Source organism: Nicotiana sylvestris, chromosome 8, assembly GCF_000393655.2.
Source record: "Nicotiana sylvestris chromosome 8, ASM39365v2, whole genome shotgun sequence".
NCBI classification, from domain to species: Eukaryota; Viridiplantae; Streptophyta; class Magnoliopsida; order Solanales; family Solanaceae; genus Nicotiana; species Nicotiana sylvestris.
In genome coordinates this window covers 113,315,021-113,339,592 of record NC_091064.1, presented here as the reverse complement: position 1 = coordinate 113,339,592, position 24,572 = coordinate 113,315,021, and the positions used below count along the sequence as shown (strand labels likewise).

The following is a 24,572-nucleotide window of genomic DNA, read 5'->3' as shown; positions in this document are numbered from 1 at the left end:
CTAGTTTCCCTTTCACCAGAACCCGGCGGCATGAACGCCGATGACCACCCCGTTCACACCCCTGAAGCATCCAACCACCCTGAACACGAATCCACTAACCATGTACCTCAAATCACCTCCTATCGTCTCGAATCTGGATTTGAAGATTCGAGACAAAACTCGATCTATACCAAACCTCACCATCTTTGTATCAGACACTCCCATGACTTCCCTCGTGACCAAACCAAGCTTTGGTTTGGTCCGAATCTACCCACAACTTCTAAAAAACCAGATCTGAAAATCCAGACCCTAGAACACATGAACCTGTGGAATCCGGCCAGTCTTGACAGGGGTCTGAGGTCTAATAGACCTTAATCAAGGTGTTCTCGTGTGAGAACACCCTGATTAAAGTTTGTTCGGCCTCAAATGGTCAAAGTTGAGTCAGTTTTGGTTCAGTTTGGTTCAGACATTTTTTCGGTAAGTTTACTTTCCCTTTTGTTTTATTCAACTGCTAATTAAGTCGTTAGCATGCCTTGTTGTGATTGTTCGGTATTTTCTAATACTTTTCTTAATTTCTTCCGTCCTTGTAAAGACCTTTTATTTGGTCGATTGTCTTCTGTGTATGTTTTGAACGTATTCTGTGATATACATGTTTGATTAGATGAGTCGTCGCATAAATAATTCATATAGGTTCCCAATAATTGAACAAAAGTTGTTTGATGCCTTTAGGTCCCTGTATGTGTTTGTTTATTTGAACGACTGATTATTACCTGTTATAATTAGTATAGTCAACTCGATAAACGTCGTCGATTAGTTTTCTATAACTAATGGATCGAATAAGCTAATAATTTCACATGACTAATTGAACCTTGTCACTGACTGAATGCCCAGCATTGTCTGAAATGAGTTTGTTTGCATTGCAAAAATGACTGAAAAGGTTCAGTCCAGGGCAGTCCTGAATTTGAACTTTCATGAGTTCAGAATGCCCTGATGCTGCAAGGGGCAGGGCAGTAATAAGCAGGGTTTAACAGGGGTAGTCTGGGGTTTGAAAAGAACAGAAAAGGCTTAGTTTAAATAAGCTGACAAGTAGGGTACTAATTTGGGATTAAACTAATACCAATGGGGAACAAGACACAAGAGTATGGGGTTTAAAATGAATACTTAAATGAACCCATAACTCTTGATTAAAGAAAAGCCAGGCGTGGGGAACAAAAAGGGCTGGCATCAAAAGATGCTTAAGCATGAGTTTAAAGAGTATGGGCAGTCTGCAAGTGGGAGGATCCAGGCAGCTTAGCTGCACTGGTCGTTTGGCTTATAAAGAGGCCATTTCAGAACTTAAAAGGGGCTGGAATTTTTAGTCAGGAGGGAGGTCTTGTGAGTTTAAAGAAAACTGAAAACATAAGGAAATTTCCAGTAAACACTGTAACCAAACACTGTCTGAAAGCTATATAAGAGTTCATATTGGTCAAGCTGTCTTGGCCAAGTTCTGTTGTTTGCACTGACTGAGCTACTTGTGATTGTTGAACTGCTGGTGTTGCTGCATTGAACACTCTGTTACTTCTGTTGTTTCATTACTCTTTCCTGGGATTACTTGTTTGGTGCTCGACCATCTGCTGGTTTTCTTTGTTCTGGGAATTATTGTTGGTTGTCTGTGGACTGTGGAAAACACTTGTGATTGTTGGTTTGTTGCTGTGTTGTTGCTGTGTATCTACTGTTGCTGTGTTTACTGCATACTGCCCAGCTGATCAGTCCTTTCTTCTTTGTCCTCTATACCAGGTACACAACCAATGCACTATCAAATGTAATTGGAACATTGAGCATGAATGCAAAAAGAAAAGACCTGAAGTTGATTTTCATACATAGATTGTTATATTAGATATCATGTACTGTATGATAATTTTCATTCCTGTGTTGACAATAGAAGCAGCCTGTATGCCCAGTGTATATCAATATAGATTAGCTAAATGGTAGTTTACATATGTATGCTGATAGGTGAAAATATTCTCAATGAAATAGGTTGCATCTCAGACTTAGTTTACTTTGTAATATGTGCTGTAATGTATGCCAAGCATGAAAACTGTACATCATTGGCTAAGTTCTTCCTTTTCTGATTAATGGTCTCATATAACTAGCAAACCACCTGTTAAGGCCAAGAACACAAAACTTGCAATCTCAACCTCATGAAGGTCGAGCCCAGGTCAAAACAGACCAAGCAGGCCCGCATCGAACAAGCAGTGGCCCAGGTCTGGCCCATCACGCATGGGCTGGATTTGGGCCCGTGATTATTTGTTCGGCTGACTGCGCACGCAGCCTCGTTTCTGATTTTTAAGCATTTCTGAATGTTGTTATAGATAACTTGCAAGCACGTAATTAATTAGGACTACCTACTGTTTTCAATTAGTAGAGACAAACGCGACAAGAAACGTAGTTGCTATAGGATATCCTTTTAAAATAAGAACGAGATGAGCCTCGACAAAAATAAATAAAAACGCACGAGCTGCGGGGCCCTCGTTAAATGTATATTATCGAAGCATTCAGTTTCCAGGATGGGTCGTTTAGCAAATCTCACGGCCCTCCCAGAATAATACGCGATAGTCTCTTTAAGCGCGTACTTAATAATGTTATCTCCTTAAACTCGGGTGCACATTCATGTGACCCAAATCCCAATCTCAACGGAATCGAAATGTGTCTCTAACCACGGGTACATTGATTGTGGCGTGGTCTGAGATGCATTTCCATGACGTTGCAAATTCTTTTCATAAGGAATGAGACGAGCCTCGACAAACAAAATTGTACAAAGTGCGGGGCCCTCTAAATGTATATATATAAAATACTTAGAATTCGGGACATGCCGTTTAAGCGAATTTCATGGTTTTCCCCAAAATAACAACACGCTAGTTGCTTTAAGCGCGCCTTTAATAATTTATTTTCCTTAACTCGGGTGCACATTTATGTGACCCAAATCCAAATCTCAACCGAGTCAAGATATGTCAATAATCACGTGTACATTGATGTAACGTGATTCGAAGTATGTTTTCGCGACGTTGCAATTCCTTTGTAAAAATAATAATAATGATAAAAACGGTTAAAAGATAAAATTGGCACATAAGTTCGTATTTGTATAAAATCAGATAATCAAGCCGAATATAACAGTTGAGCGACCGTGCTAGAACCACGGAACTCGGGAATGTCTAACACCTTCTCCCGGGTTAACATAATTCCTTAGCCGGATTTCTAGTACGCAGACTGTAATATGAAGTCATTCATGTCCTCGATTCGGGATCAAAATTGGTGACTTGGGACACCCTAAACCTCCCAAGTGGCGACTCTGAAATAAATAAACAAATCTCATTTCGATTGTCCTTTAATTGGAAAAACTCTCTTGCACCCTCTCAGGTGCGGAAAAAGGAGGTGTGACACTAATAATATCCCTCGATTGTAATGTAAAATTTTCTTGAAATGTCCAGCAAAATGATGGTTAATCTTAATGTCGTCAAAAATCGACTTCAAGTAAACTTCAATATCCAAAACCTGTTGAAGAAATAAGAAATTTCAGTTAGAAAAACTATTTATAATAGTGTAGACGGAATGTTATTACAGTAGGTATGGAAATTGACAAAAAGAACAGTAAGTTTAGTAGGTATGGAAGTAGGTATGGAAGTGAATAATTTGGGTGATAGAGACCTCTCTAGAAATAGACCCATAGCTTAGAGAATGACTAAAAGATGTCAAAAAAAGTAACAGTAGCAGATGAACTGCCATTCACCAGCCGAAGAGACACAAAATAGAGAATTCTATTTTCCCAATTCACTAAAACACTCTTTGTATGGAAATTTGTCTTCACTTTCCTCAACAAGATAGAAAAAATGAAAGAACATTCTCTTAATCAACTAAAACAGCATCTTAGTCCTGTACATATATATATATATATATATATATATATATATATATATATATATACATACACAGATCTTGAAACTATATTAAGGCTTCTAGTCCTTCTTAATCATATCTCAGTTCTATTTGTTGAATTCAATAACGTTTCTTTTCCTTCATTTGATCTTGGGAGTTGCAGCAATGGCAGAAACTTAACTTGCTGGGGATTTGTCACTGCTGCTAATGAAACTCTTAACCTCACACCTGATCAGCCACAGAACAAATCCAATAAAGCTGGAAGAGCCTTGTGTTAGTCAGTCCATATAGAAATGAACAAGAAATTGATGGAAACCATGTTGCTATTGTGACTACAAATATGGAGAGTCATGTGGCAGTTAAAACATAGAACATGCACCAGCAGTAACTAAATCATCAACTGGTGCACCAGCAGCACCAACAACATCAACAACTGGTGCACCAGCAGTAGCTACATCAGTAGAACATGCACAATGTTGATTCAAATAGAGGAATTTAAAACTAAGAAAGATTCCCTGTTTATATGCCTTATCTTTTGCAAAAATCAAGAAACTACCTATCTTTACACTTTTAGTACAATTAGGACTTCTCTAAAGCAGGAAGTATCAGTAGCCTACTTAATATTTCGTTGGTCAAAATTCTCTTATTACTTTTGCTACCTAGTTAACCACTTGTTGTCGATGTTCTCTCCATACTTTCGGTGCCTAGTTATTGCACCCGCTTTCAAAATCCTCGTCATATTTAATGCAGAATAACTTTGTCTACAAATATATGACTGGCTTCTTACAGATATAGATATGAGGTCTAAATTAAATGTAAACCGAGAGGCAAATAAGAGAGATTAGCTCCCCTTCCACTTGCAGTACACACCATACTGATTAACTTCAATATTTAACATGTAATTTCAGAAGGGAATGTTATAACTACCAAGGTTAAGCAATCACATCAAATTGCCAGACATAAATGCTGGTATTGCCATATGAATGTCAAGTCTCAGTCAACAAGAATACCAGGCGAGCAGACAAGAGCAATGACCTCCTTTTTTTGGTTCTTTTTGCATATAGCATGAAAATCGTTATCATACATATTTTAAATGCACTCTTCTCAAGCACAGTAGAAAAGAAGACTCAAAACTAAAACTTTGAATAGTAAAAGGTAATCAAGAATGTTAGTATAACAAAGGGTCAAAGTCAACATGAAGATACATTTGCTGTACCTTACACCCTCTCTACTATGTTATTGTATAACTGTATTTTTATCATCGCACATAGGGAGCACTTAATTTCATTTGCATTTTAGGACCAATTGTAAAGGGGAGGAGTCCTTCCACCATAGTTCTATAGTTGACCTAAATTTGATTACACTTTATTTTTATAAACCATTTTGATATATATAAAATGAACACTAAGCTCAATGCTTAGTGTAATTGCAAAAAATAAGAAAATAAAAAAAAAAATAGTGAAGCACCAAGAATTGAACGAAAAGAGGAATCAAAGAAGAAATTGGAATATTCCATCCAGTTACCTTAACAGTTAGCTGCCCACATGTGAATTAACTTTTCTTCCTTAATGCGATCCCACGATGATACTCCCAACAGACATATATTACGGTCACGAACTATTTTTTCCAAGTGCCTCGAAAATAGATTGCTATTCTTTCCAACCGTTCGATTATTGTAAAATGTTACTTTTAGCTTCTCCCCAACTTCAAGTGATGCAACTTCTTTGCACTTGTTACTTCCTCGAACCTTTTTTACCTTTCCAGCAGTACATGAACCTACATTTGCTTAATTTATAATGTTAGAAAATATTGTAAAAATGATAAACTTGTGATCAAAAAGATTTGAGAAACCATACTTGTGTGAATTGTTTGGGTGGATTGCATAACTTGATCAATAGTAAGGAGAAAATGAAATATCAGTTTGCATAGATCTAAGCTCTCGCCCTCCTTTCCCTAGAGTACCAGTTGCAATAAATCATAATACTAAATATTTGGCATCAAATTAATTCAACAACAACAAATCTATAGAGAAGTGGCCATGCCTTTCACATTATAGTACTGCAATTACATATTGCATTATTCAGTTAATAAATTTCTCATAATTAAAAGTTTTGATGCATACAAAGTATCGGATAAAAGGATCATCCACTAAATATTTGATTTAGCAAAAGTGGATGGAAAGCTAGAGAATAAATTCCTATTAGTATGCAGTCAAAATATATTAAGTAATAAGCTGTCAAAATATTTTTTAGGTAAGGAACAATTCCAAGAAAATTTATTACAAACCAAAAGGACAGAAACCAAACAGAGTTCTTAGCCCTTTATACCGTTCTGACCAACTAATAGATTAACCAAATATACAACGCATAGAAGCCAAAAGTCAGCACAAAGACTACCACTACTAAAACCATATAGCAAACGCAAGTAGTGGCCCCATCTTCCTTCCCCTATTTCACATGAATATATCTTCAAACAGTATAAGGAAAAAAGCTTCTGAAATGCACAGAAGGAAGTGGTTGGGCAGAAAATTGAATAATTCACTACAGGCATCCATTTTTCAGTCAACAACAGGCCTATCTCTGAACTACATCACAGCCCATCAATTACAACCAGAGGAAGCAACTCCAAGTGATAGGAAAGCCAGCATATATACATAAATGTGAGTTATTCTACAAATCACAAAAGCCACTCTTGAAAGAACCCAAGAGTAATAAGCTGTCAAAACAAAAGAACTTTTCCATTCTTTAATGAAAAAACAAATTGAAAATTTCACAAACAATGCTCAGTTTTGCCCATATATATATATATATATATATATATATATATATATCAGTTAGTCACAACCTCTCTTATCATCAGAAAACATACACTTGACATCCCTTGTGAGCTGCAAATTTTATAATAATACACCAAAAGTTGTTGTGGCTTATCATCTACTCAATCCAGACATGCAAATCAATAATCCATCATTTTCTGTATTTAACACTGACTCCAGCTTGAATTTCAATAACCAGTTTCCTGAACTAAACCGAGATTTATTATTTAGTGAAGAACTATATTTTCCACTCCATCAAAATATTCTTTTTCAATCAAAATAAAACTTACATTATAACTAGAATCAAAACAGAACCTATACTATAATGCTCAAAATATTGACCTTATTTTGAAGTAAGTAGTTCACGACAGAACAAATGGCATTGACAACGAAGTGCTTCGACGAGCAAGTCCATCACTCCAACTAGAGTGCTATTGACTAAATAAATTCAGTGGATGAACTCAATGAAATGTTTGCATTAGAAAAATTGTTTGCCATGGAAAATACTTTAACAAAGCTAATTTACATCACTGTTTCTTCTTCATCTAATTTTTAAAAATATTTGATTAGACTTACCAAAGGTAATAAGTTGACTATATAATTTAAACAACCCATAACAATCAGAGTAAGGAAACTGAACTAGAGCACCTAATAGTATGAAAAAAAATCGAACCAACTCATCACCTCATATGAAAAATCACAAGACATCCTCATGACCGTTCAAGAAAAGTCTCCAGAAGAATTGTATAATGCAAATCGCAAAGGATAAAACTATCGCATAGACGAAACTCTACAAGAAAAAATAAATTATATTGCAGTCCTAATACGAGCAACCAATACCTATTTTTGGTGAAATTTTAGTTTTGGGGTGTTTGACATTCTCTGATGTCCGATGATTTTATCAGCAACCAAACGGCCCCTCTTTTGTACAAATTTCTCCTCCTTGACCTATGTCCCCCAATTTTAAACCCAATAATCTCACTTTTATCACTCACATCAGTATTCAAAACAATCAATTACAGAAAACAACTAAAGAAACAAAAAATTGTAGAACCCTTTTTTCAATTTCTGATTCAATCTGGAAAAACAAGCACGGAGAAGAAAGAATAAACAGAACAAATTAAAGAAAACAAAATTAAACTCACTCTTGATTAGGCGGATAATCTAATGGTATAATTTGTGTGAAGTCGCTTGGAGAGAGATGAATTTTCGACACCAACCTAGCTTCTGAGTTCTTTGCAACTTTCTGAATTTTGATGAGGATTAGCAGCGCCTGTTAGGGATCTTGATGGCCTACTTTTTAGTTTTGCCTCTTAGGGATGAAGTTTAGGGATTTTGTGAAAGTATTTTGGAGGGATTTAAGGTGAAAGTGAATTTGGAGGGATTACCGTGAAATTTTGGAGTATTCCTTCTTTTTTTTTTACTTTAGTTTTCGTTAGATTCGCGCCCTATCCCGCTCAAAACAATTATTAGAGACTAGATATTAATATTTTTTTGGACCACAATAAGTCTGGTCATGTATTTAGAAAATAAATTTGCCTTTTAAAGACCAAAAAAATTCTCATTCCTATAAGTACACTTTTAGGGACCATATTTAAAACTTGTCGTTAAATGTTGGTCCCTAATAACTTGCGGCGCCCGGATGAATAGAGTATCGGGAGCTATGGGCCTCCTCGAAAATTAACTCTCGGAGTCCATCCACATTAGGCACACAAACTCGACCCTGCAATCTCAAAACTCCATCATCACCTAAGGTAAAACTGCCCATACTGGCTGACTTCCTACTCAAAGCATCGGCCACCACATTGGCATTTCCTGGATGATATAAGATGGTGATATCATAGTCTTTCAACAACTCCAACCACCTTCTCTGCCTCAAATTCAACTCATTTTGCTTGAACAAATACTGCAGACTCTTGTGATCTGTGAACACCTCATATGCCACGCCATACAGATAATGCCTCCAAATCTTCAATGGGTGAACAATGGCTGCCAACTCCAAATCATGAACCGGATAGTTCTTCTCATGAATCTTCAACTGTCGCAAAGCATAGGCAATGACCTTGCCATCCTGCATCAATACCGCACCAAGTCCAATACGAGATGCATCACAATAAACTATATAAGGCCCTGAACCTGTGGGCAAAACCACCGTAGTCAAAGCTGTCATGAGCTTCTGAAAGCTCGCCTCACACTCGTCCGACTACCTGAACTGGGCACCCTTCTAGGTCAATCTGGTCATCGGGGCTGCGATAGATGAAAACCCCTCCACAAACCGATGATAGTAGCCTGCCAATCCCAAGAAACTCCGGATCTTTGTAGCTGATGCTGGTCTAGGCCAGTTCTTGACTGCCTCAATCTTCCTCGGATCCACCTGAATACCCTTTGCTGACACAACATGACCCAAGAATGCAACTGTGCTCAACCAGAACTTGCATTTCGAAAATTTAGCATACAACTGACTATCCCTCAGAGTTTGAAGAACCACTCTAAGGTGCTGCTCGTGCTCCTCCCGGCTGCGGGAATATATCATCAATGAAGACTATCACGAATGAATCCAAGTAAGTACTGAACACTCGGTTCATCAAATTCATAAAAGCTACTGGGGCATTTGTCAACCCGAATGACATCACCAAGAACTCATAATGCTCGTACCGAGTGCGGAAAGCTGTCTTAGGGACATCGGATGCCCTAATCCTCAATTGTTGGTAGATCTCAAGTCAATCTTCGAAAATACCTTAGCACTCTGAAGCTGATCAAACAAATCATCAATCCTCGGCAATGGATACTTATTCTTGATTGTAACCTTGTTCAACTGCATAATCAATACACATTCTCATAGATCCATCCTTCTTCTTAATAAACAACACCGACGTACCCCAAGGTGAAACACTGGGTCTAATGAAACCCTTCTCAAGCAAGTCTTGCAACTGCTCCTTCAACTCTTTCAACTCAGGCAGGGCCATACGATACGGCCGGATAGAAATGGGCTGAGTGCCCGAAGCCAAATCTATGCAGAAGTCAATATCCCTGTCGGTTGGCATACCTGGCAGGTCTGAAGGAAATACCTCAGGGAACTCATGAACAACAGGCACAAAATCAATAGAAGGAACATCAACACTAGAATCACGAACATATGCCAAATAGCCTAAACACCCATTCTCGACCATATGCTGAGCCTTCACATAAGAGATAACACTACGGGTAGAATGACCAGGAGTCCCTCTCCACTCTAAACAAGGTAAACCCGGCAAGGCTAAGGTCACAATCTTGGCATGACAGTCCAAGATAGCGTGGTAAGGTGATAACCAGTCCATCCCCAATATGACTTCGAAATCAACCATGTCCAGAAGGAGCAAATCTACACGAGTCTCAAGGCCCTAAATCACAACTATACATGAACGATGGACTCGATCTACCACAATAGAATCACCCACTGGTGTAGACACATAAATAGGAGCACTCAAAGAATCACTAGGCATGATCAGATACGGTGCAAAATAAGATGACACATAGGAGTATGTAGACCCTGAATCAAATAACACGGAAACATCCCTACCACAAACCAGAACCGTACCTGTGATAACTGCATCGGAAGCCTCAGCCTCGGGCCTGGCTGGAAGAGCATAACGTCGGGGCTGGGGCCCACCATCTTGGACTAAATCTCTGGGATGGCCTGCTGCTAGCTGACCTCTACTTCTAGCAGCCTGAGCTCCACCTCTAATACCTCTACCTCGACCTCTAGCACCGCTACCCCCACCTCTAATTGGTTGGGCGGGCTGTGGAACACTCAGTGCCTGAACCATGGCACGAGAACTCTGATGCTGAGAGTTACTCGGTGCCCGAGGGCAAAACCTAGCGATGTGACCCATATCACCACAAGTGTAACAAGCCCTCGGCTGCTGAGACTGCTGACCCTGCAGACCTGAATGACCACCCCGAAAACTCTGAAGCGACGGTACACTGATAGGAGCTGGAGGTTCATTGTAGGACTGCTGATCAGAATACTGCATCTAAGGATCACGACCACTTGAAGCACCATGAGAAACCTGGAGTGCTGACTGAAAAGGCCTAGGAAGATGGCCTCTACCATATGAATCCCTACCTCCAGACGAGGTACCACTAAACCGGCCTGAATGACAAGGCCTCTTGTCAGACCTCTGACCACCTCCCTGTGATAGAACCATCTCAACTCTCCAGGCCACATTGGCCGCCTCCTGAAAAGATATCTCACTCCCAGTCTCCCTAGCCATATGAAGATGAATCGGCTGAATAAGTCCATCAATAAACCTTCACACCCTATCTCTCTCTCGGTGGGAAGTATGTAAGAGCATGACGAGCCAAGTCGATGAATCTAGTCTCATATTGGGTAACGGTCATAGAACCCTGCTGGAGACGCTCAAACTGCCTCCGATAGGCCTCTCTCTGAGTGATGGGGAGAAACTTCTCCAGAATAACTGAGTAAACTGCTCCCAAGTCAAAGCTGGCGATCCGACTGGTCTAGCCAAACAATAATCTCTCCACCAAGTCTTGGTGGATCCAGACAAGCGAAAAGTAGCAAAATCGACCCCATTGGTCTCAATTATCCCCATGTTCCTGAGAACCTCATGACAACTATCTAGATAATCCTGGGGATCCTCAGAAGATGCGCCGCTGAAAGTGGTAGTGAAGAGCTTGGTGAACCTGTCCAATCTCCACAAAGCATCGGCAGACATGGCTGCTCCATCACCGGTTTGAGCTACCACACTCGGCTAAACTGCTCCAACTGGCTGAACTGCTAGAGTCTGAAACTGGGGAGCTACCTTCTCCGGAGTACGAGTAGCAGGAGTCTGGGCTCCTCCTCTAGCCTAAGAGACAGCTGGTGCTACAGGGAGCAAACCTACCCGGGTGACATTCTCTATAAGGCTCACTAGATAGACCAGAGCATCCTGGAGAACTGGGGTAGCAATAACCCCTCTGGGACCTGAGCTGGGCCCACCGAAACTGCTGGGGTCGGAACCTCATCATCAAAGTCAACCTGAGGCTCCGCTGCTGGTGCTGCTGCTCTGGGCTGAGCTCTGCCCCTACTCGGCCTCTAGAATGGCCTCAGCCTCGCCCTCTGCCCCTCGTAGGAGCTGCTCTGGGCTGAGCTCTGCCCCTACTCGGCCTCTAGAATGGCCTCAGCCTCGCCCTATGCCCCTCGTAGGAGCTGCTACTGAGGGCACGGGCTGCTCGTCAGTGGATGAGGAAGCGCGTGTTCTCGCCATCTGCAAAAAAATATAGTAGAATTTCAATTAGCATTGAGAAACCAAACCGCACGACAGGAAAGAATAAATGTGAAGTGTTTCCTAACTCTGTAGCCTATGGGGATAAATATAGACGTCTCCGTACCGATCCCTCAGACTCTACAAAGCTTGTCTGTGAACTGTGAGACCCATGTAACCTAGAGCTCTGATACCAACTTGTCACGACCCGGATTTCCCACCCTCAGGAGTCGTGATGACGCCTACTATTGTGAGCTAGGAAAGCCAATTATTGAACAGATAACCTTTTTACCCTTTTACTACTTTTTAACAATTTTAAAGCAATAACGTGTAAACAGCGGAAATTTAAGGTAAGCGGAAGAAAAGCAATAAAATATCTAAATATATGTCTAGTACAACAGTTTGAACCTTAACCTCCCGGAACTAGTGTCACAGTACCACAGGCGATCTAAGATTTTACTACATACAAAGTTTGAAATAAAAGGTACATTGTTTCTGAATTTAAGGGAATGAAACAGGGATAAAAGGGGTAGAGGGAGACGCTAGGGCCTTCGGACGCATGCAGGTCTACCTTGGATCTCCGCGGACTGAAGGTAGCCACCCAAACTACGGTCCAAAAGCTGCTCCGGGATCTGCACATAGTGCAGAGTGTAGTATTAGCACAACCGACCCCATGTGCTAGTAAGTTCCTAGCCTAACCTCGGCGAAGTAGTGATGAGGCTAGGACCAGAATACCAAACAACCTGTGCAATTCAACTATATACAGCGGAAAAGAAGAACATAAATAAACAGTCAAATATGGGAGGGGTAGCATGCTGTGGGGGAGATACCAATTCAGAATAGAAAGACAACAGGTAATTGAAAGAAATAATATATCTCGAATATCAACAGAGAACCAGAAATCAATAAGTGCACGGCATCACCCTTCGTGCTTTTACTCTCATCCTCACCAAGCAATCAAGTAATGAAAATGTACACGACATCACCCTTCGTGATTTTACTCTCGTCTTCACCATATAAATAATATAATCGGCACGGAATGGTACATCATGCAGCACGGCATCACCCTTTATACTTTACACTCTTTCTTCACAAATCATACACGTCATCAACACTCGTGCTTTAACACTCTATTACCAAAACAATGCACGACATCACCCTTCGTGCTTTAACTCTCTTCCTCGCCCAAACAACAATCACAAACAATAGGGCATGGAAATAAATGAAGTTACAACAAGAATCCCGGCAAGAGAACAATAATTCAACAATAAGTCCTGGCAAGGGACAACATCAAAACAACAACAATATCCCAGCAAGGGAGTCAATATAGTGATTCTTTTCTCTTTCTCACTTTTACTTCACAACTCACTTTATAACTTGAGCCAATGCTCCAAGGGTTCAATTACCACTTATACTTTCACAATTCGTTATACAACTTGAGTCAACGGTCCTCAATGTTCATAGGTAACAATTCCTTCCACAAACTTTGCACAATAAATAGAAATCTTCACCAAGGCATGAATAATACAACGAAGTCATGATACTCACAATATAAAACTCACGGGCATGCTAGATACTAACGTATAGATACTCGTCACCATGCCTATACGTCGTACTCAACAATTACCACATAGCAAATAGGACTCGACTCCTAATCCCTCAAGCTAAGGTTAGACCAACACTTACCTCGATGCCACGAACATAATTCACGCCTCAACTATTGCTTTACCCCTCGATTCAACTATTTGCAACATCGCATTTACGAGCCAGGCTTCGCAAATGCGAAGCCTGCAAGCCTGAACACACCAGCTAAAAACCTGCAATTTACCAAGTCCAAAATCCACCCCGTGGCCTATCCAAAACTCACCCGAGCCCTCGGGGCTCTAACCGAACATGCTCACCAACCTAAAAACATCATATGGACTCGCTCATGCATTCACATCACTAAAATAACACCAAACAACTATGAATTTAGCATCAAAATCATGAAATTTTCTTAAGAACTTCAAATCTCCAATTTTCTCAAAAACGATCCGATTCACGTCGTTTCAAGTCCGTTTCTTACCAAATTTCACAAACTTATCTTAAATCACATATAAGACCTGTACCAGGCGCCGGAATCAAAATACGGGCCTGATACCATCAAGTTCTAATCACAATTCTTTTCCAAATCTCATAAATAATTTTAGAAAATAATTTTCTTTAAAAATTCATTTCTCGGGCTTGGGACCTCGGAATTCGATTCCGGGCATACGCCTAAGTACCATATTTTCCTACGGACCCTCCTGGACCATCAAATCATGGGTCCCGATCCGTTTACCTAAAATGTTGACCGAAGTTCAGTTAATTCATTTAATAGTCAAAAATTATTATTTTTCACAGATTTTCCACATAATAGCTTTCCAGCTACGCGCCCGGATTGCGCACACAAATTGAGGTGATGATGAAAGAGGGTTTTAAGGCCTCGGAATGCAGAATTTTATTTTAAAACAAGTGAGTCATCACATCGCCACACTCAAAACAAGCTCTCGGAGGGCGTGATTGCTCTGGCTGGCTCGGGCCAGGTCGGCTGGACTGACTGCTGAAAGCACCCCGTACAGGAGGTGCACTAGACAATGGCGGTGCATAATAAGAATCTTGGGGCCCAAGAGGGGCCGGAATACCACCAGTTGTTGGAAGTGCTGAATGAACAGGCGACTCACATAGCTCCTCCCTTGACGAGTTGTCGTTGGGGCACGAGTACCACTATAAGTTCAAGACTCTCGAGTCCTCTTGGTCTCTCTCGAGTCAGCATACCCTCACATCTCCTAGCAATCCCCATAACCTGCTGGTATGCAATATCCATCTCCAAATCTCGAGCCATGCTAAGTCTAATACTGGGGTTGAGACCCTCGATAAATCGACGGATCCTCTCTCGAACCGTAGCAACCAAGGCTGGTGCATGCCTAGCCAGATCACTAAAGCGAACTGCATACTCTGACACAATCATAGAACCTTGGTGCAACTGCTCAAACTCAGCGCGTCATGCATCTCTAAGACTCTAGGGAACATGTTCTCTCAAGAACATATCCTAGAACTAAGTCCAAGTGAGCGAAGTTGCCTCGGTCGGACTACCTAACTCATAAGCATGCCACCACTGATAGGTCGTTCCTCTAAGATGGAACATAGTGAAAGAAATCCCACTCGACTCTGGTACACCTATAGTACGGAGGATACGATGACACTCCTTAAGAAAACCCTGGGCATCCTCTAACACCAAGCCACTGAAAGTAGGAGGGTGGTACTTCTTATACCGCTCGAACCCGAGCTCCTCCTCCTCAGAAACTACTGCCCCACCCTCAGGCCGAATTGGGTCTATTGGCTGCACTATAATGACCTCTAGAACCTGGTCAACCTGAACCCGCTGCTCTGGGGTGCGAGCGGCGGGATTTTGTGCTCCTTCCCCGGCTTGAGATGTGGTAGGAGCAAGTGGAATCAACCCTGCCTGAGCTAGAGTATCGAACATGCTCGGGAACGATGCAAGGGTCTCCTGAAGAGCTGGTGCAGTAACAAGCGTCTCAGTTGCCTATACTCCAACTGGAGCTACTGGTGGCTCCTCTCTAGTAGCTCGTACGGGTGCTCTGGTTGCACCACGTGAACGCGATCGACCTCTACCCCAGCCTCTCGCGGCTCTAGCAGGTACGTGTCATCCTCATCTGTGAGAGAATAGAAGACGGATTGTAACATCTATCTATCTTATGTAATTTTTTAAAAGTGATTGTAACATCTATCTATCTATCTATATTATATTAAAAGTGGGAAGCCTTTAAGTTAAAATTTAAATTACCAAAATACCCTTTTAAATAATTTAAAAACTCGTTCAAGATAAAAGTACATCGAACCCATATGAAGTTTTACCATGAGCGGATTGTCGAAACCCGGACTCCTCTCCGAGGAGGAAAAAGGGGGCGCGACACCACATAACTGTTATGCGGTCGCATATGCGACCGTAGATCCGAGTCGGCCCCCTAGATTTCTACTTTTAAACCCGATCCCTTGTCGTTATAAATTATACAGTGGCTCATTTTAAGCATATTTCCTTATACTTTTAGAGTGAGAAAGAGGGTCTAAGAGAGAGGAAGTATCCTTCATCAAAATTGCTCTACAAATTTTTGTTTAAACTTTGAAGATATTCAGGTGAGGCACTTGTATCTTCATCCTAAGAGGTAAGACTTAATTACCCCAACTCTTAATTCCAAACATAGCTAAAATGGGCCATTAGTGAGATAATTCATGGGGATGAGGGTGATTACATTGCATGCATGTATTCTTTGAAGATGTGGGGGAATTGTAAATCGAAGATAGAGAAGTATGGGGAATGGGTTGGTGTAATCTTCCATAAACGGATCATAAGACCTTTACTTTACATATAAAAATATTACACAAAAATGCTAAATTTACTTGCAAAGATGTGATCCTTCCTATTAGTATCTAATAATGAAACTGATTTTTTGTAACAAGTGTCTATTGTTTACTTTATTTTCAATCATTTTGCCTTTTCAAAAAAAAAAATTATAAAACATAGGGTGCCTTTTCAAAATTAGAACATAAAAATACATCTTCAAAAACCTTATAAATAGCATTTTATTTACGGAAAAGGGTTCAAGATGCCCCTAAACTATTGGAAAAGGTTTACAATACTCTTAATTCACCTATTGGGCTAAAAATATTCCTCCATCCACTTTTTTGGTTCACTTATGTCCTTTGACCGTTAGGTCAAAACTAAATTAAAAATAATTATTATTCTTTTTGTAAAACTTAAAAAAAATATTTTGCTAAATATTTTCGTTTTTCTAAACTAATGCACCAATAGTTCACTAATTTAATAAAGTTTTCTTATTTATTTTTTTCAGTTTTTACAAAAAATAATTCAGTTTTCACAAAAAAAATATTTTTTTCAGATTTTTAAAGCATTTTTTATAAAAACTGAAAAAAAATTATAAAAAGAGAAAAACAAATGTTTTTAATAACATATTTTCATTTTTCAAAAACTGAAAAAAATATTTTTAACAAAATATTTTCTTTTTTGAAAAAAAAATCCAGTTTTTTTAAAGCATTTTGTTTTATTTTCATTTTTCAGTTTTTTTTAAAGAAAACATTTTTTTTCTGTTTTTACAATTTTTTTCATTTTTTACAAAAACAAATGCTTTAAAAAAGCTGAAAAAATGAAAAAAAAATTTTTTTTTGTAAAACCTGAAGAAAAAAAGACTTTACTAAATTAGTGGACTACTAGTGCATTAGTTTAAAAAAATGAAAATATTTTGCAAATGTTTTTTTAAGTTTTACAAAAAGAATAATAATTATTTTTAATTTAGCATTGACCTAACAGTCAAAGGGCATAAGTGAACCAAAAAGGTGGATGAGGGGATATTTTTAGCCTAATAGGTGAATGAAGGGTAGTTTTAAACCTTTTCTAATAGTTTAAGGGCATTTTGAACCCTTTTTCGTTTTATTTATACTCAAACCCCGTCTTTCTATCAATAAGAAAATAGTTAAATTACTAGAATGTCCTTATAAATAATTTGAATATTCTATTTATTTATAAAAAAAACCACATCTGCACACTAACCCAAGCTAACATGTAAATATAAAATATAAATAAATATTTATAACGAAGAGTTGTATCTTAAGATGAAAGGATGCATACTTTCATCGTAACTTGTTTTTTTTCTTCCCTATAAATTGTTTTACTTTGCAAGGAATAAATTACATTCAAAATCAAATGGTTCATTTCCAATGTGCCGTAATTAGAAGTTTGAAAAAAAAAATAAAGTTAAATTTGCACAATATTTAAAATGCTCCCAATAAACTCCTCCCAACAATACGAATCCTCCACCTCAATTTCACAAAAACCACTGGATAGTCTACTACACTCCCTTCCGACATCATCATCACCTAACTCTTCCAATCACAATCCTAACATGTCTACTAGCATGAATATCGACATGCATGAACCAATCTCTACTTCATCTTCCTTACAAAAATCATTTCTACAAACTTTAAACTTTAATAAGATTTCTCCTCCACCGCCTATATTTCCCCAACCAATAAATTTTCCTTTGGAGAGTACTGATGAGATTGAGGCTCCTAATGATCCTTCTATTTCCATACCCTTATCTTTGGAAGAAAAAAACAGGCTTTACCAACCATGGCATCATGCAGTGATTATTAAGGTTTTTGGTCGAAAAATTGAACATCAATTACTTAAACAAAAAATATACGCGTTATGAAAACCAACTGAAAACCTCCCTCTAATTGACTTAGGGTCAGATTTTTCCTACTGAAGTTTCAAAAGGAGGAAAACAAAATTCATGCCTTACAGGGTGGTCCTTGGTTTGTTCTAAATTATTTTCTATCCGTTCGTCAATGGGAACCTAAATTTAAGGTTTCTGAGACAAAATTAACAACCTCTGTTGTTTGGTTACGTTTACTAGAATTGCATACAGAATTTTTACGATTATCAAATTCTCCAAAAGTTAGGTCAGAAAATTGGTAAGTTGTTATCAGTGGACACTTGCACCTCTTCAACAACAAGAGGACAATATGCTAGATTATGCATGGAAGTACTACTGGATCAGCCATTAAAGACACTTATATATTGGTAATCATAAACAAATTATCCTTTATGAAGGGTTAAATTTACTTTGTATTAAGTGTGATCGCATGGGGCATAATCAAAGGACTTGTAACTACTTTGTACAAGTTGATCCTTCCACAGAAAATTCACACAAGGAACATCTCATGGACACAATTAAGTCCCATTCCAATACATCTATAACAGCTAATGAAGCATGGAAACTTGTTCAATTTTCAAAAAAATCAATCCTCAAAAGGACTACTTACACAGATGATCAAGTGCCATCAACACATCAAGTGGAGACAAACTTGGTAAGTCAGTTAGGTAAGCCAGGGGTGATTAATCCTAATACTCTTCCATTTACTAAGCTAACCTTAACAATAATACTACTAATACTGGTTCTAAGCTAACCACCTCCCATAACCCTGTTTTAATAAATAATAAATATGCTACCCTATTAGATGTTGAATCTAATAATGGTACTCTATTATTAAATCAAATAACTAATTAAATACAACTTACAAAGACCACTCAAGTGCCTAAACACTCGGTCCAATCAGGCAAAGATTCAAACCCTATTCTTCCTACAATACCAAACCCTATCACTATCCATGCAAAGGGACACGACAACACACCCCACATGCACAACATGCCCCAATACCTAAACACACCCTCTTCACCTACACACGAAAACCATCTACTAAACCTAGCAAATTATCCACCTCCTCCTTCAAATATCGGAATACCGCCATCATTTCAATCTACTGTTGCCATGTAAATAGGCAATGATGAGTCCTTCACTTCTCAAATCTAGTCCAATACACCTTCTTCCTATCAATCTTTTCAACCGTCCACTACTACTATTGAGATTGCTCCGCCTATACTTACTAAACCAAATATAGTTCCTAACACCTTGACTAATCCACTTCTAGGACCTTTCATTGTAGAAGATGTTTCCCTTCAATTTCCTCAGTCATCTACGACGACCACGAGCACAAACAAGGCAGAACACTCAGCATCTTCAACACAATCCCAACTCCTCCTCCCACCCTCCACCACACCTGATAATGGAGCCCAATACGATAATATACACGACTCAAACCCCACATGCACCAACACTCCTAGCATCTTGGCTAGAGGCGGGATTAAACAACCATACACTAACATTCACCATGGAAGTCAATCACCAAGAGGTGACAATACTAATCAATCATCCAAGGGACTTAGCACAAATAGTAGCGGAAGGAATGCAAGGGAACAGACTTTTATGCTCGTTACCATTGGTCCATGATGCAGGCACCCCACCTTGCACCATACCAACCTTTACCTCTACCCACTCCATTTTGGGATCACACACATCTCCACCCAAATCTCATACATATGCCATTTTATTCTCCACCTACTCCAAACACCCCTTGGATCAACCTTACTGGGATCCACAACCCCATACACCTCTCTTGAAACCAGTAACCCCCCATCACCAATACCACCACCACCCCCTCCATCTCCACATCATCCTAATCAACTAGAACACGAAGTTCAGGGTGTGAATTTTCAGGCAGAACTAGACGCAGCAATCGTATACAACAGAGAAACACACTCAGTCCATGCATGTCTGGATGGCATCAAAGTCTTTGTCCAGAAGGAAGAGTTCGAAAGAAAAATCTTCATAAGGTGCCCCCAAATTCTGCTTGCAACCTCATTCCGCTTGAGACCAACAACAAATCTAGCGGTGGGAAAATATGCGATGTTATTCCTTCCCACATTGAGGCTTCATCCAGGAGAGTCCAGTAATAGTCAAAATGAGTCCAATTTAAGTCATATGAACTTCATAATTTGGAATTGTAGGGGTGCTCAATCAGTTGAGTTCAGAAGGAATTTTCAATCTTTATTAGACTATAATAGACCTGCAATGGTGGTTCTGCTAGAGACTCACCGCCAATCACACCAAATATTGAAAGATGATTTTGAGTTCACAGGTATGATTGAAGTTTCTGCTATAGGGCACTCAGGTGAGATTGTTATTCTATGGAATTCAGCTATTCTAAATGTGGAGCAGGTAGCCACCTCTACACAAGAGATCCACTGCCATGTTCAGGTTCTTCCTTTACCTTTTACTTTTTTATTTAGTGCTATTTACGCAAGTAATGACTTAGCAACTAGACTAGCATTATGGCATAATATCATGTGTATCTATGATAATTATAAGGGACCTTGGTTGATTGGAGGGATTTTAACGAGATATTACATGCAGTAGATAAATTTGGTGGCTTACCTATAAATAATTCTCGAGCAAATAAGTTATTAGATTGTTTTAATTACTGTTATTTAACAGACTTAGGATATAAGGGTAGTCGTTACACTTGGACAAATGGTAGACATAATAGTGTTAACATTCTTGAACGTATTGATCGTGTGTTAGCTAATTATGGTTGGATCACTAATTATCCTGATGCTTTGGTAACCCACCTTCCACGAACCCACTCTGATCATTGTCCAATTAGAATTGAGCTACAACATTGTTCTTTGCCTAGGAAGAAAGTTTTTCGCCTAGAAACTATATGGACTACCCACCCTTCTTTCTCGACAGTAATTGAACAAGTTTGGATGGACAAACTATACTTACTTCCTGCTATTGATCAATTCGTGGAAACAATACAAGTTTGGAATAAAACTACTTTTGATAACATTTTTAAGCGTAAAAAGAAGTTATTGGCAAGACTAGGTGGTCTTCAAGCATCTATTCACTACCCAACTAGTATTGTTTTACAAAATTTAAAGAAAAATTTAACCTTGGAATATAATAAAATTCTCCAGCTTGAGAAGGATTTTTGGAAGTTAAAATCTAGAATTAACTGGTTGAATAATGGTGATGCTAACACCAAATTTTTCCACCTAACGACTCTAAATCGTAGAAGGCATAATCACATAACTACTCTTCAAGATTTATGAGGAAATTGGATTACTGACCCACATAAAATTAGAGATGATATTACACAATACTATCATCATCTGTTTACAACTCAAAATAGAAAATCTACTAATGGCACCTTTTTACATACTTTTAATATGTTAACTCCAAATGAGCAATCTTGTTTGATAGCTCCATTACAGGATCATGAAATTCTCACTGCCATCCATTCTTTCAACCTTTTAAGGCACCTGGACCAGATGGCCTACATTTTTTATTTTATCAAAAATATTGGCATATCATAGGAAACTCTGTCAAATATTTTTGTCATAAAGTTTTCTTGGACCATCAAATTGATCCTACTATAAAATTCAACCTTCATTTGCTTAATCCCAAAAAATAAGAATGCATCCACTATATCACAATTCCGATCTATTAGCCTTTGCAATACAATCTATAAGATTATAACAAAAATAATTGTTAATAGACTAAAACCAGTTCTGGAACACCTTATTCATCCAACTCAATCCAGTTTCCAGAAAAATAGACGAGCAGCTGATAATGCTATTATCGTACAAGAAATTATCCACAGATTCCACAAAATGAAGGGTAATAATTTAAATATGCTTCTCAAGCTGGATCTTGAAAAAGCTTTTGATAAGTTGGAATGGTCTTTCATTTACAATACACTACACAGCCTAAATTTTCCTCAAACTTTTATTCAATTAATAATATCTTGTATTAGAACTACTACTACAACTATTCTAATTGATATCTCTGAAAATCCCTCAAAATCTCGCTCAACTCCGAGCTCCCAAGCTTAGGTTTTGATAAAAATGGCTAAACCCTCGATTTTGAAATCTTATATCTGCCCAGGTGTATTGTACATCGCGATCGCGAAAAAAGGCCTGCGATCGCGGAGAGTAAAAATGAAGGCTCCAGGAAATGGCCTACGCGAACGCGACAGGAGGCACGCAATTGCGAAAGAGGAAGAGATGGCCTTACGCAATCGTGGTTGAGGACACGTGAACGCGAAGAAGAAATTGGGCTACTGAGCCACCGACTCAGTTTCTACTACGCGAACGCGAAGTGGCAGCTACGAACGTGAAAGAGGAAAGTGATATGCGATCACGAGTCGAGTGATGCGATCGCAAAGAAGTAATTGGGCCCCCTCCGGAATTACACTATGCGATCGTGAATGAATGGTTGCGATCGCGATGAAGAAAAGTCTGCAACACCTGAACCTGAATTTCTGCAACTTTTTAACAACTCAAAATGACCCGTTGAGCATCTAAAACACACCCGAGGCCCCCGGGACCTCAACCAAACCTACGAACATATCTCATAACATCATTAAAACTTGTTTCAACCTTCGGAACGCCATAAACAACATCAAAACACCTATTTTTCATCGAATTCAAGCTTACAAATTCCAAAAACTCTAAAAACACATTTTCGATCAAAAAGTCTACCAAACCTCATCTGAATGACTTGAAACTTTGAATGCACACCCAAAATGACATAACGGAACTACTGCAACTCTCGGAATTCCATTCCGACCCTCGAATCCAAATCTCACTATCAAACCGGAAACTTTCAAAATTTCAACTTTCGGCATTTCAAGCCTAAATTAGCTACGGACCTCCAAAACACATTCTGAACATGCTCCTAAACCCAAAATAACCCAACGGAGCTAACAAAACCATCAGATTTCCATTTTGAGGCCGTCTTCACCCTTTTCTGACTATGGTCAACTTTCCAACACTTAAGCTCTCATTTAGGGACTAAGTGTCCCAAAACTCTCCGAAACCCACAACCAAACATCCCGACGAATCAAATTAGTAGAATTAAACTTGGGGAAAGCAGTTAATAGGGGATCGGGGCATTAATTCTTAAGACGACCGGCCGGGTCGTCACAGGACCTTTACTGTAGAAACCCTCTTGGACCTCAACTGGCGCTCCTTTCTATCAACAATGGAAAATGGCTCCTCCTCGTAGCTCAATCTCTCATCTAGATGAATAGTGTTGAAGTCTAGCACATGAGATAGGTCAGCGTGATACCTCCGAAGCATAGACACGTGAAAAACTGGATGAACTCCCGATAAGCTGGGAGCTAAATCAAGCTCGTAAGCAACCTCTCCAACTCGCCTCAGCACCTCAAATGGGCCAATAAACCTTGGGCTCAACTTGCCCTTCTTCCCGAATCTCAAAACACCCTTCATTGGTGAAACTTTCAAGAGAACCTTATCGCCGATCATGAATGATACATCACGCGCCTTCTGATCCGCGTAACTCTTTTGTCTGGACTGTGCTGTGCGAAGCCTTTCCTGAATCATCTTTACCTTTTCCAAGGCATCTTTTACCAAGTCTGTACCATACAACTTAGCCTCACCAGGATCAAACCACCCGATAGGAGAACGACATCGCTGACCATATAAAGCCTCAAATGGAGCCATCTCGATACTGGACAGATAGCTGTTGTTTTAAGCAAACTCTGCCAAGGGCAAGAACTGATCCCACTGCCCTCAAAGTCAATCAAACATGATCTAAGAATGTCCTTCAAAATCTGAACGGTCTGCTCCGACTATCCATCGGTCTGAGGATGAAATGTTATGCTGAGCTCCACATGGGTCCCCAACTCACTCTGAACGGCTCTCCAGAAATGGGAAGTGAACTGAGGGCCTCTATCTGATATGATGAAAACAGGCACACCGTGCAACTAGACTATCTCCCGAATATAAATCTGAGCCAACCTCTCTAAAGTATAAATAGTCACAACTAGAATAAAGTGTGCCGACTTGGTCAAACTATCAACAATGACCCATAATGCATCAAACTTCTGCAAGGTTCGGGGCAACCCAACTACGAAGTCCATAGTAATGCGCTCTCACTTCCACTCAAGTATAGGCATCTGCTGAAGTAGGCCACCTGGCCTATGGTGTTCATACTTAACTTGCTGGCTGTCATGACCCAAACCGATGGGCCACGATAGGCACCCGGTACCTTACTTGATTGTGTACCAACATAACGTATCTTTCTTAATACATCATCATATACACGCGACATACGGGCCTAATAGGCCAACATAATCATTTA

General features: G+C 39.4%; 1 long non-coding RNA gene across 1 annotated transcript; it reads right to left on the bottom strand.

The window, feature by feature from the left end:
• Positions 1-4,029: 4,029 nt before the first annotated feature.
• LOC104228239 (uncharacterized) lies at positions 4,030-8,038 on the bottom strand. The gene is made up of 4 exons (XR_711298.2): positions 7,852-8,038; positions 5,748-5,844; positions 5,416-5,667; positions 4,030-4,149 (listed from the first exon to the last, which is right to left on the bottom strand). It is a non-coding gene; the product is annotated as an uncharacterized lncRNA (long non-coding RNA).
• Positions 8,039-24,572: the final 16,534 nt, after the last annotated feature.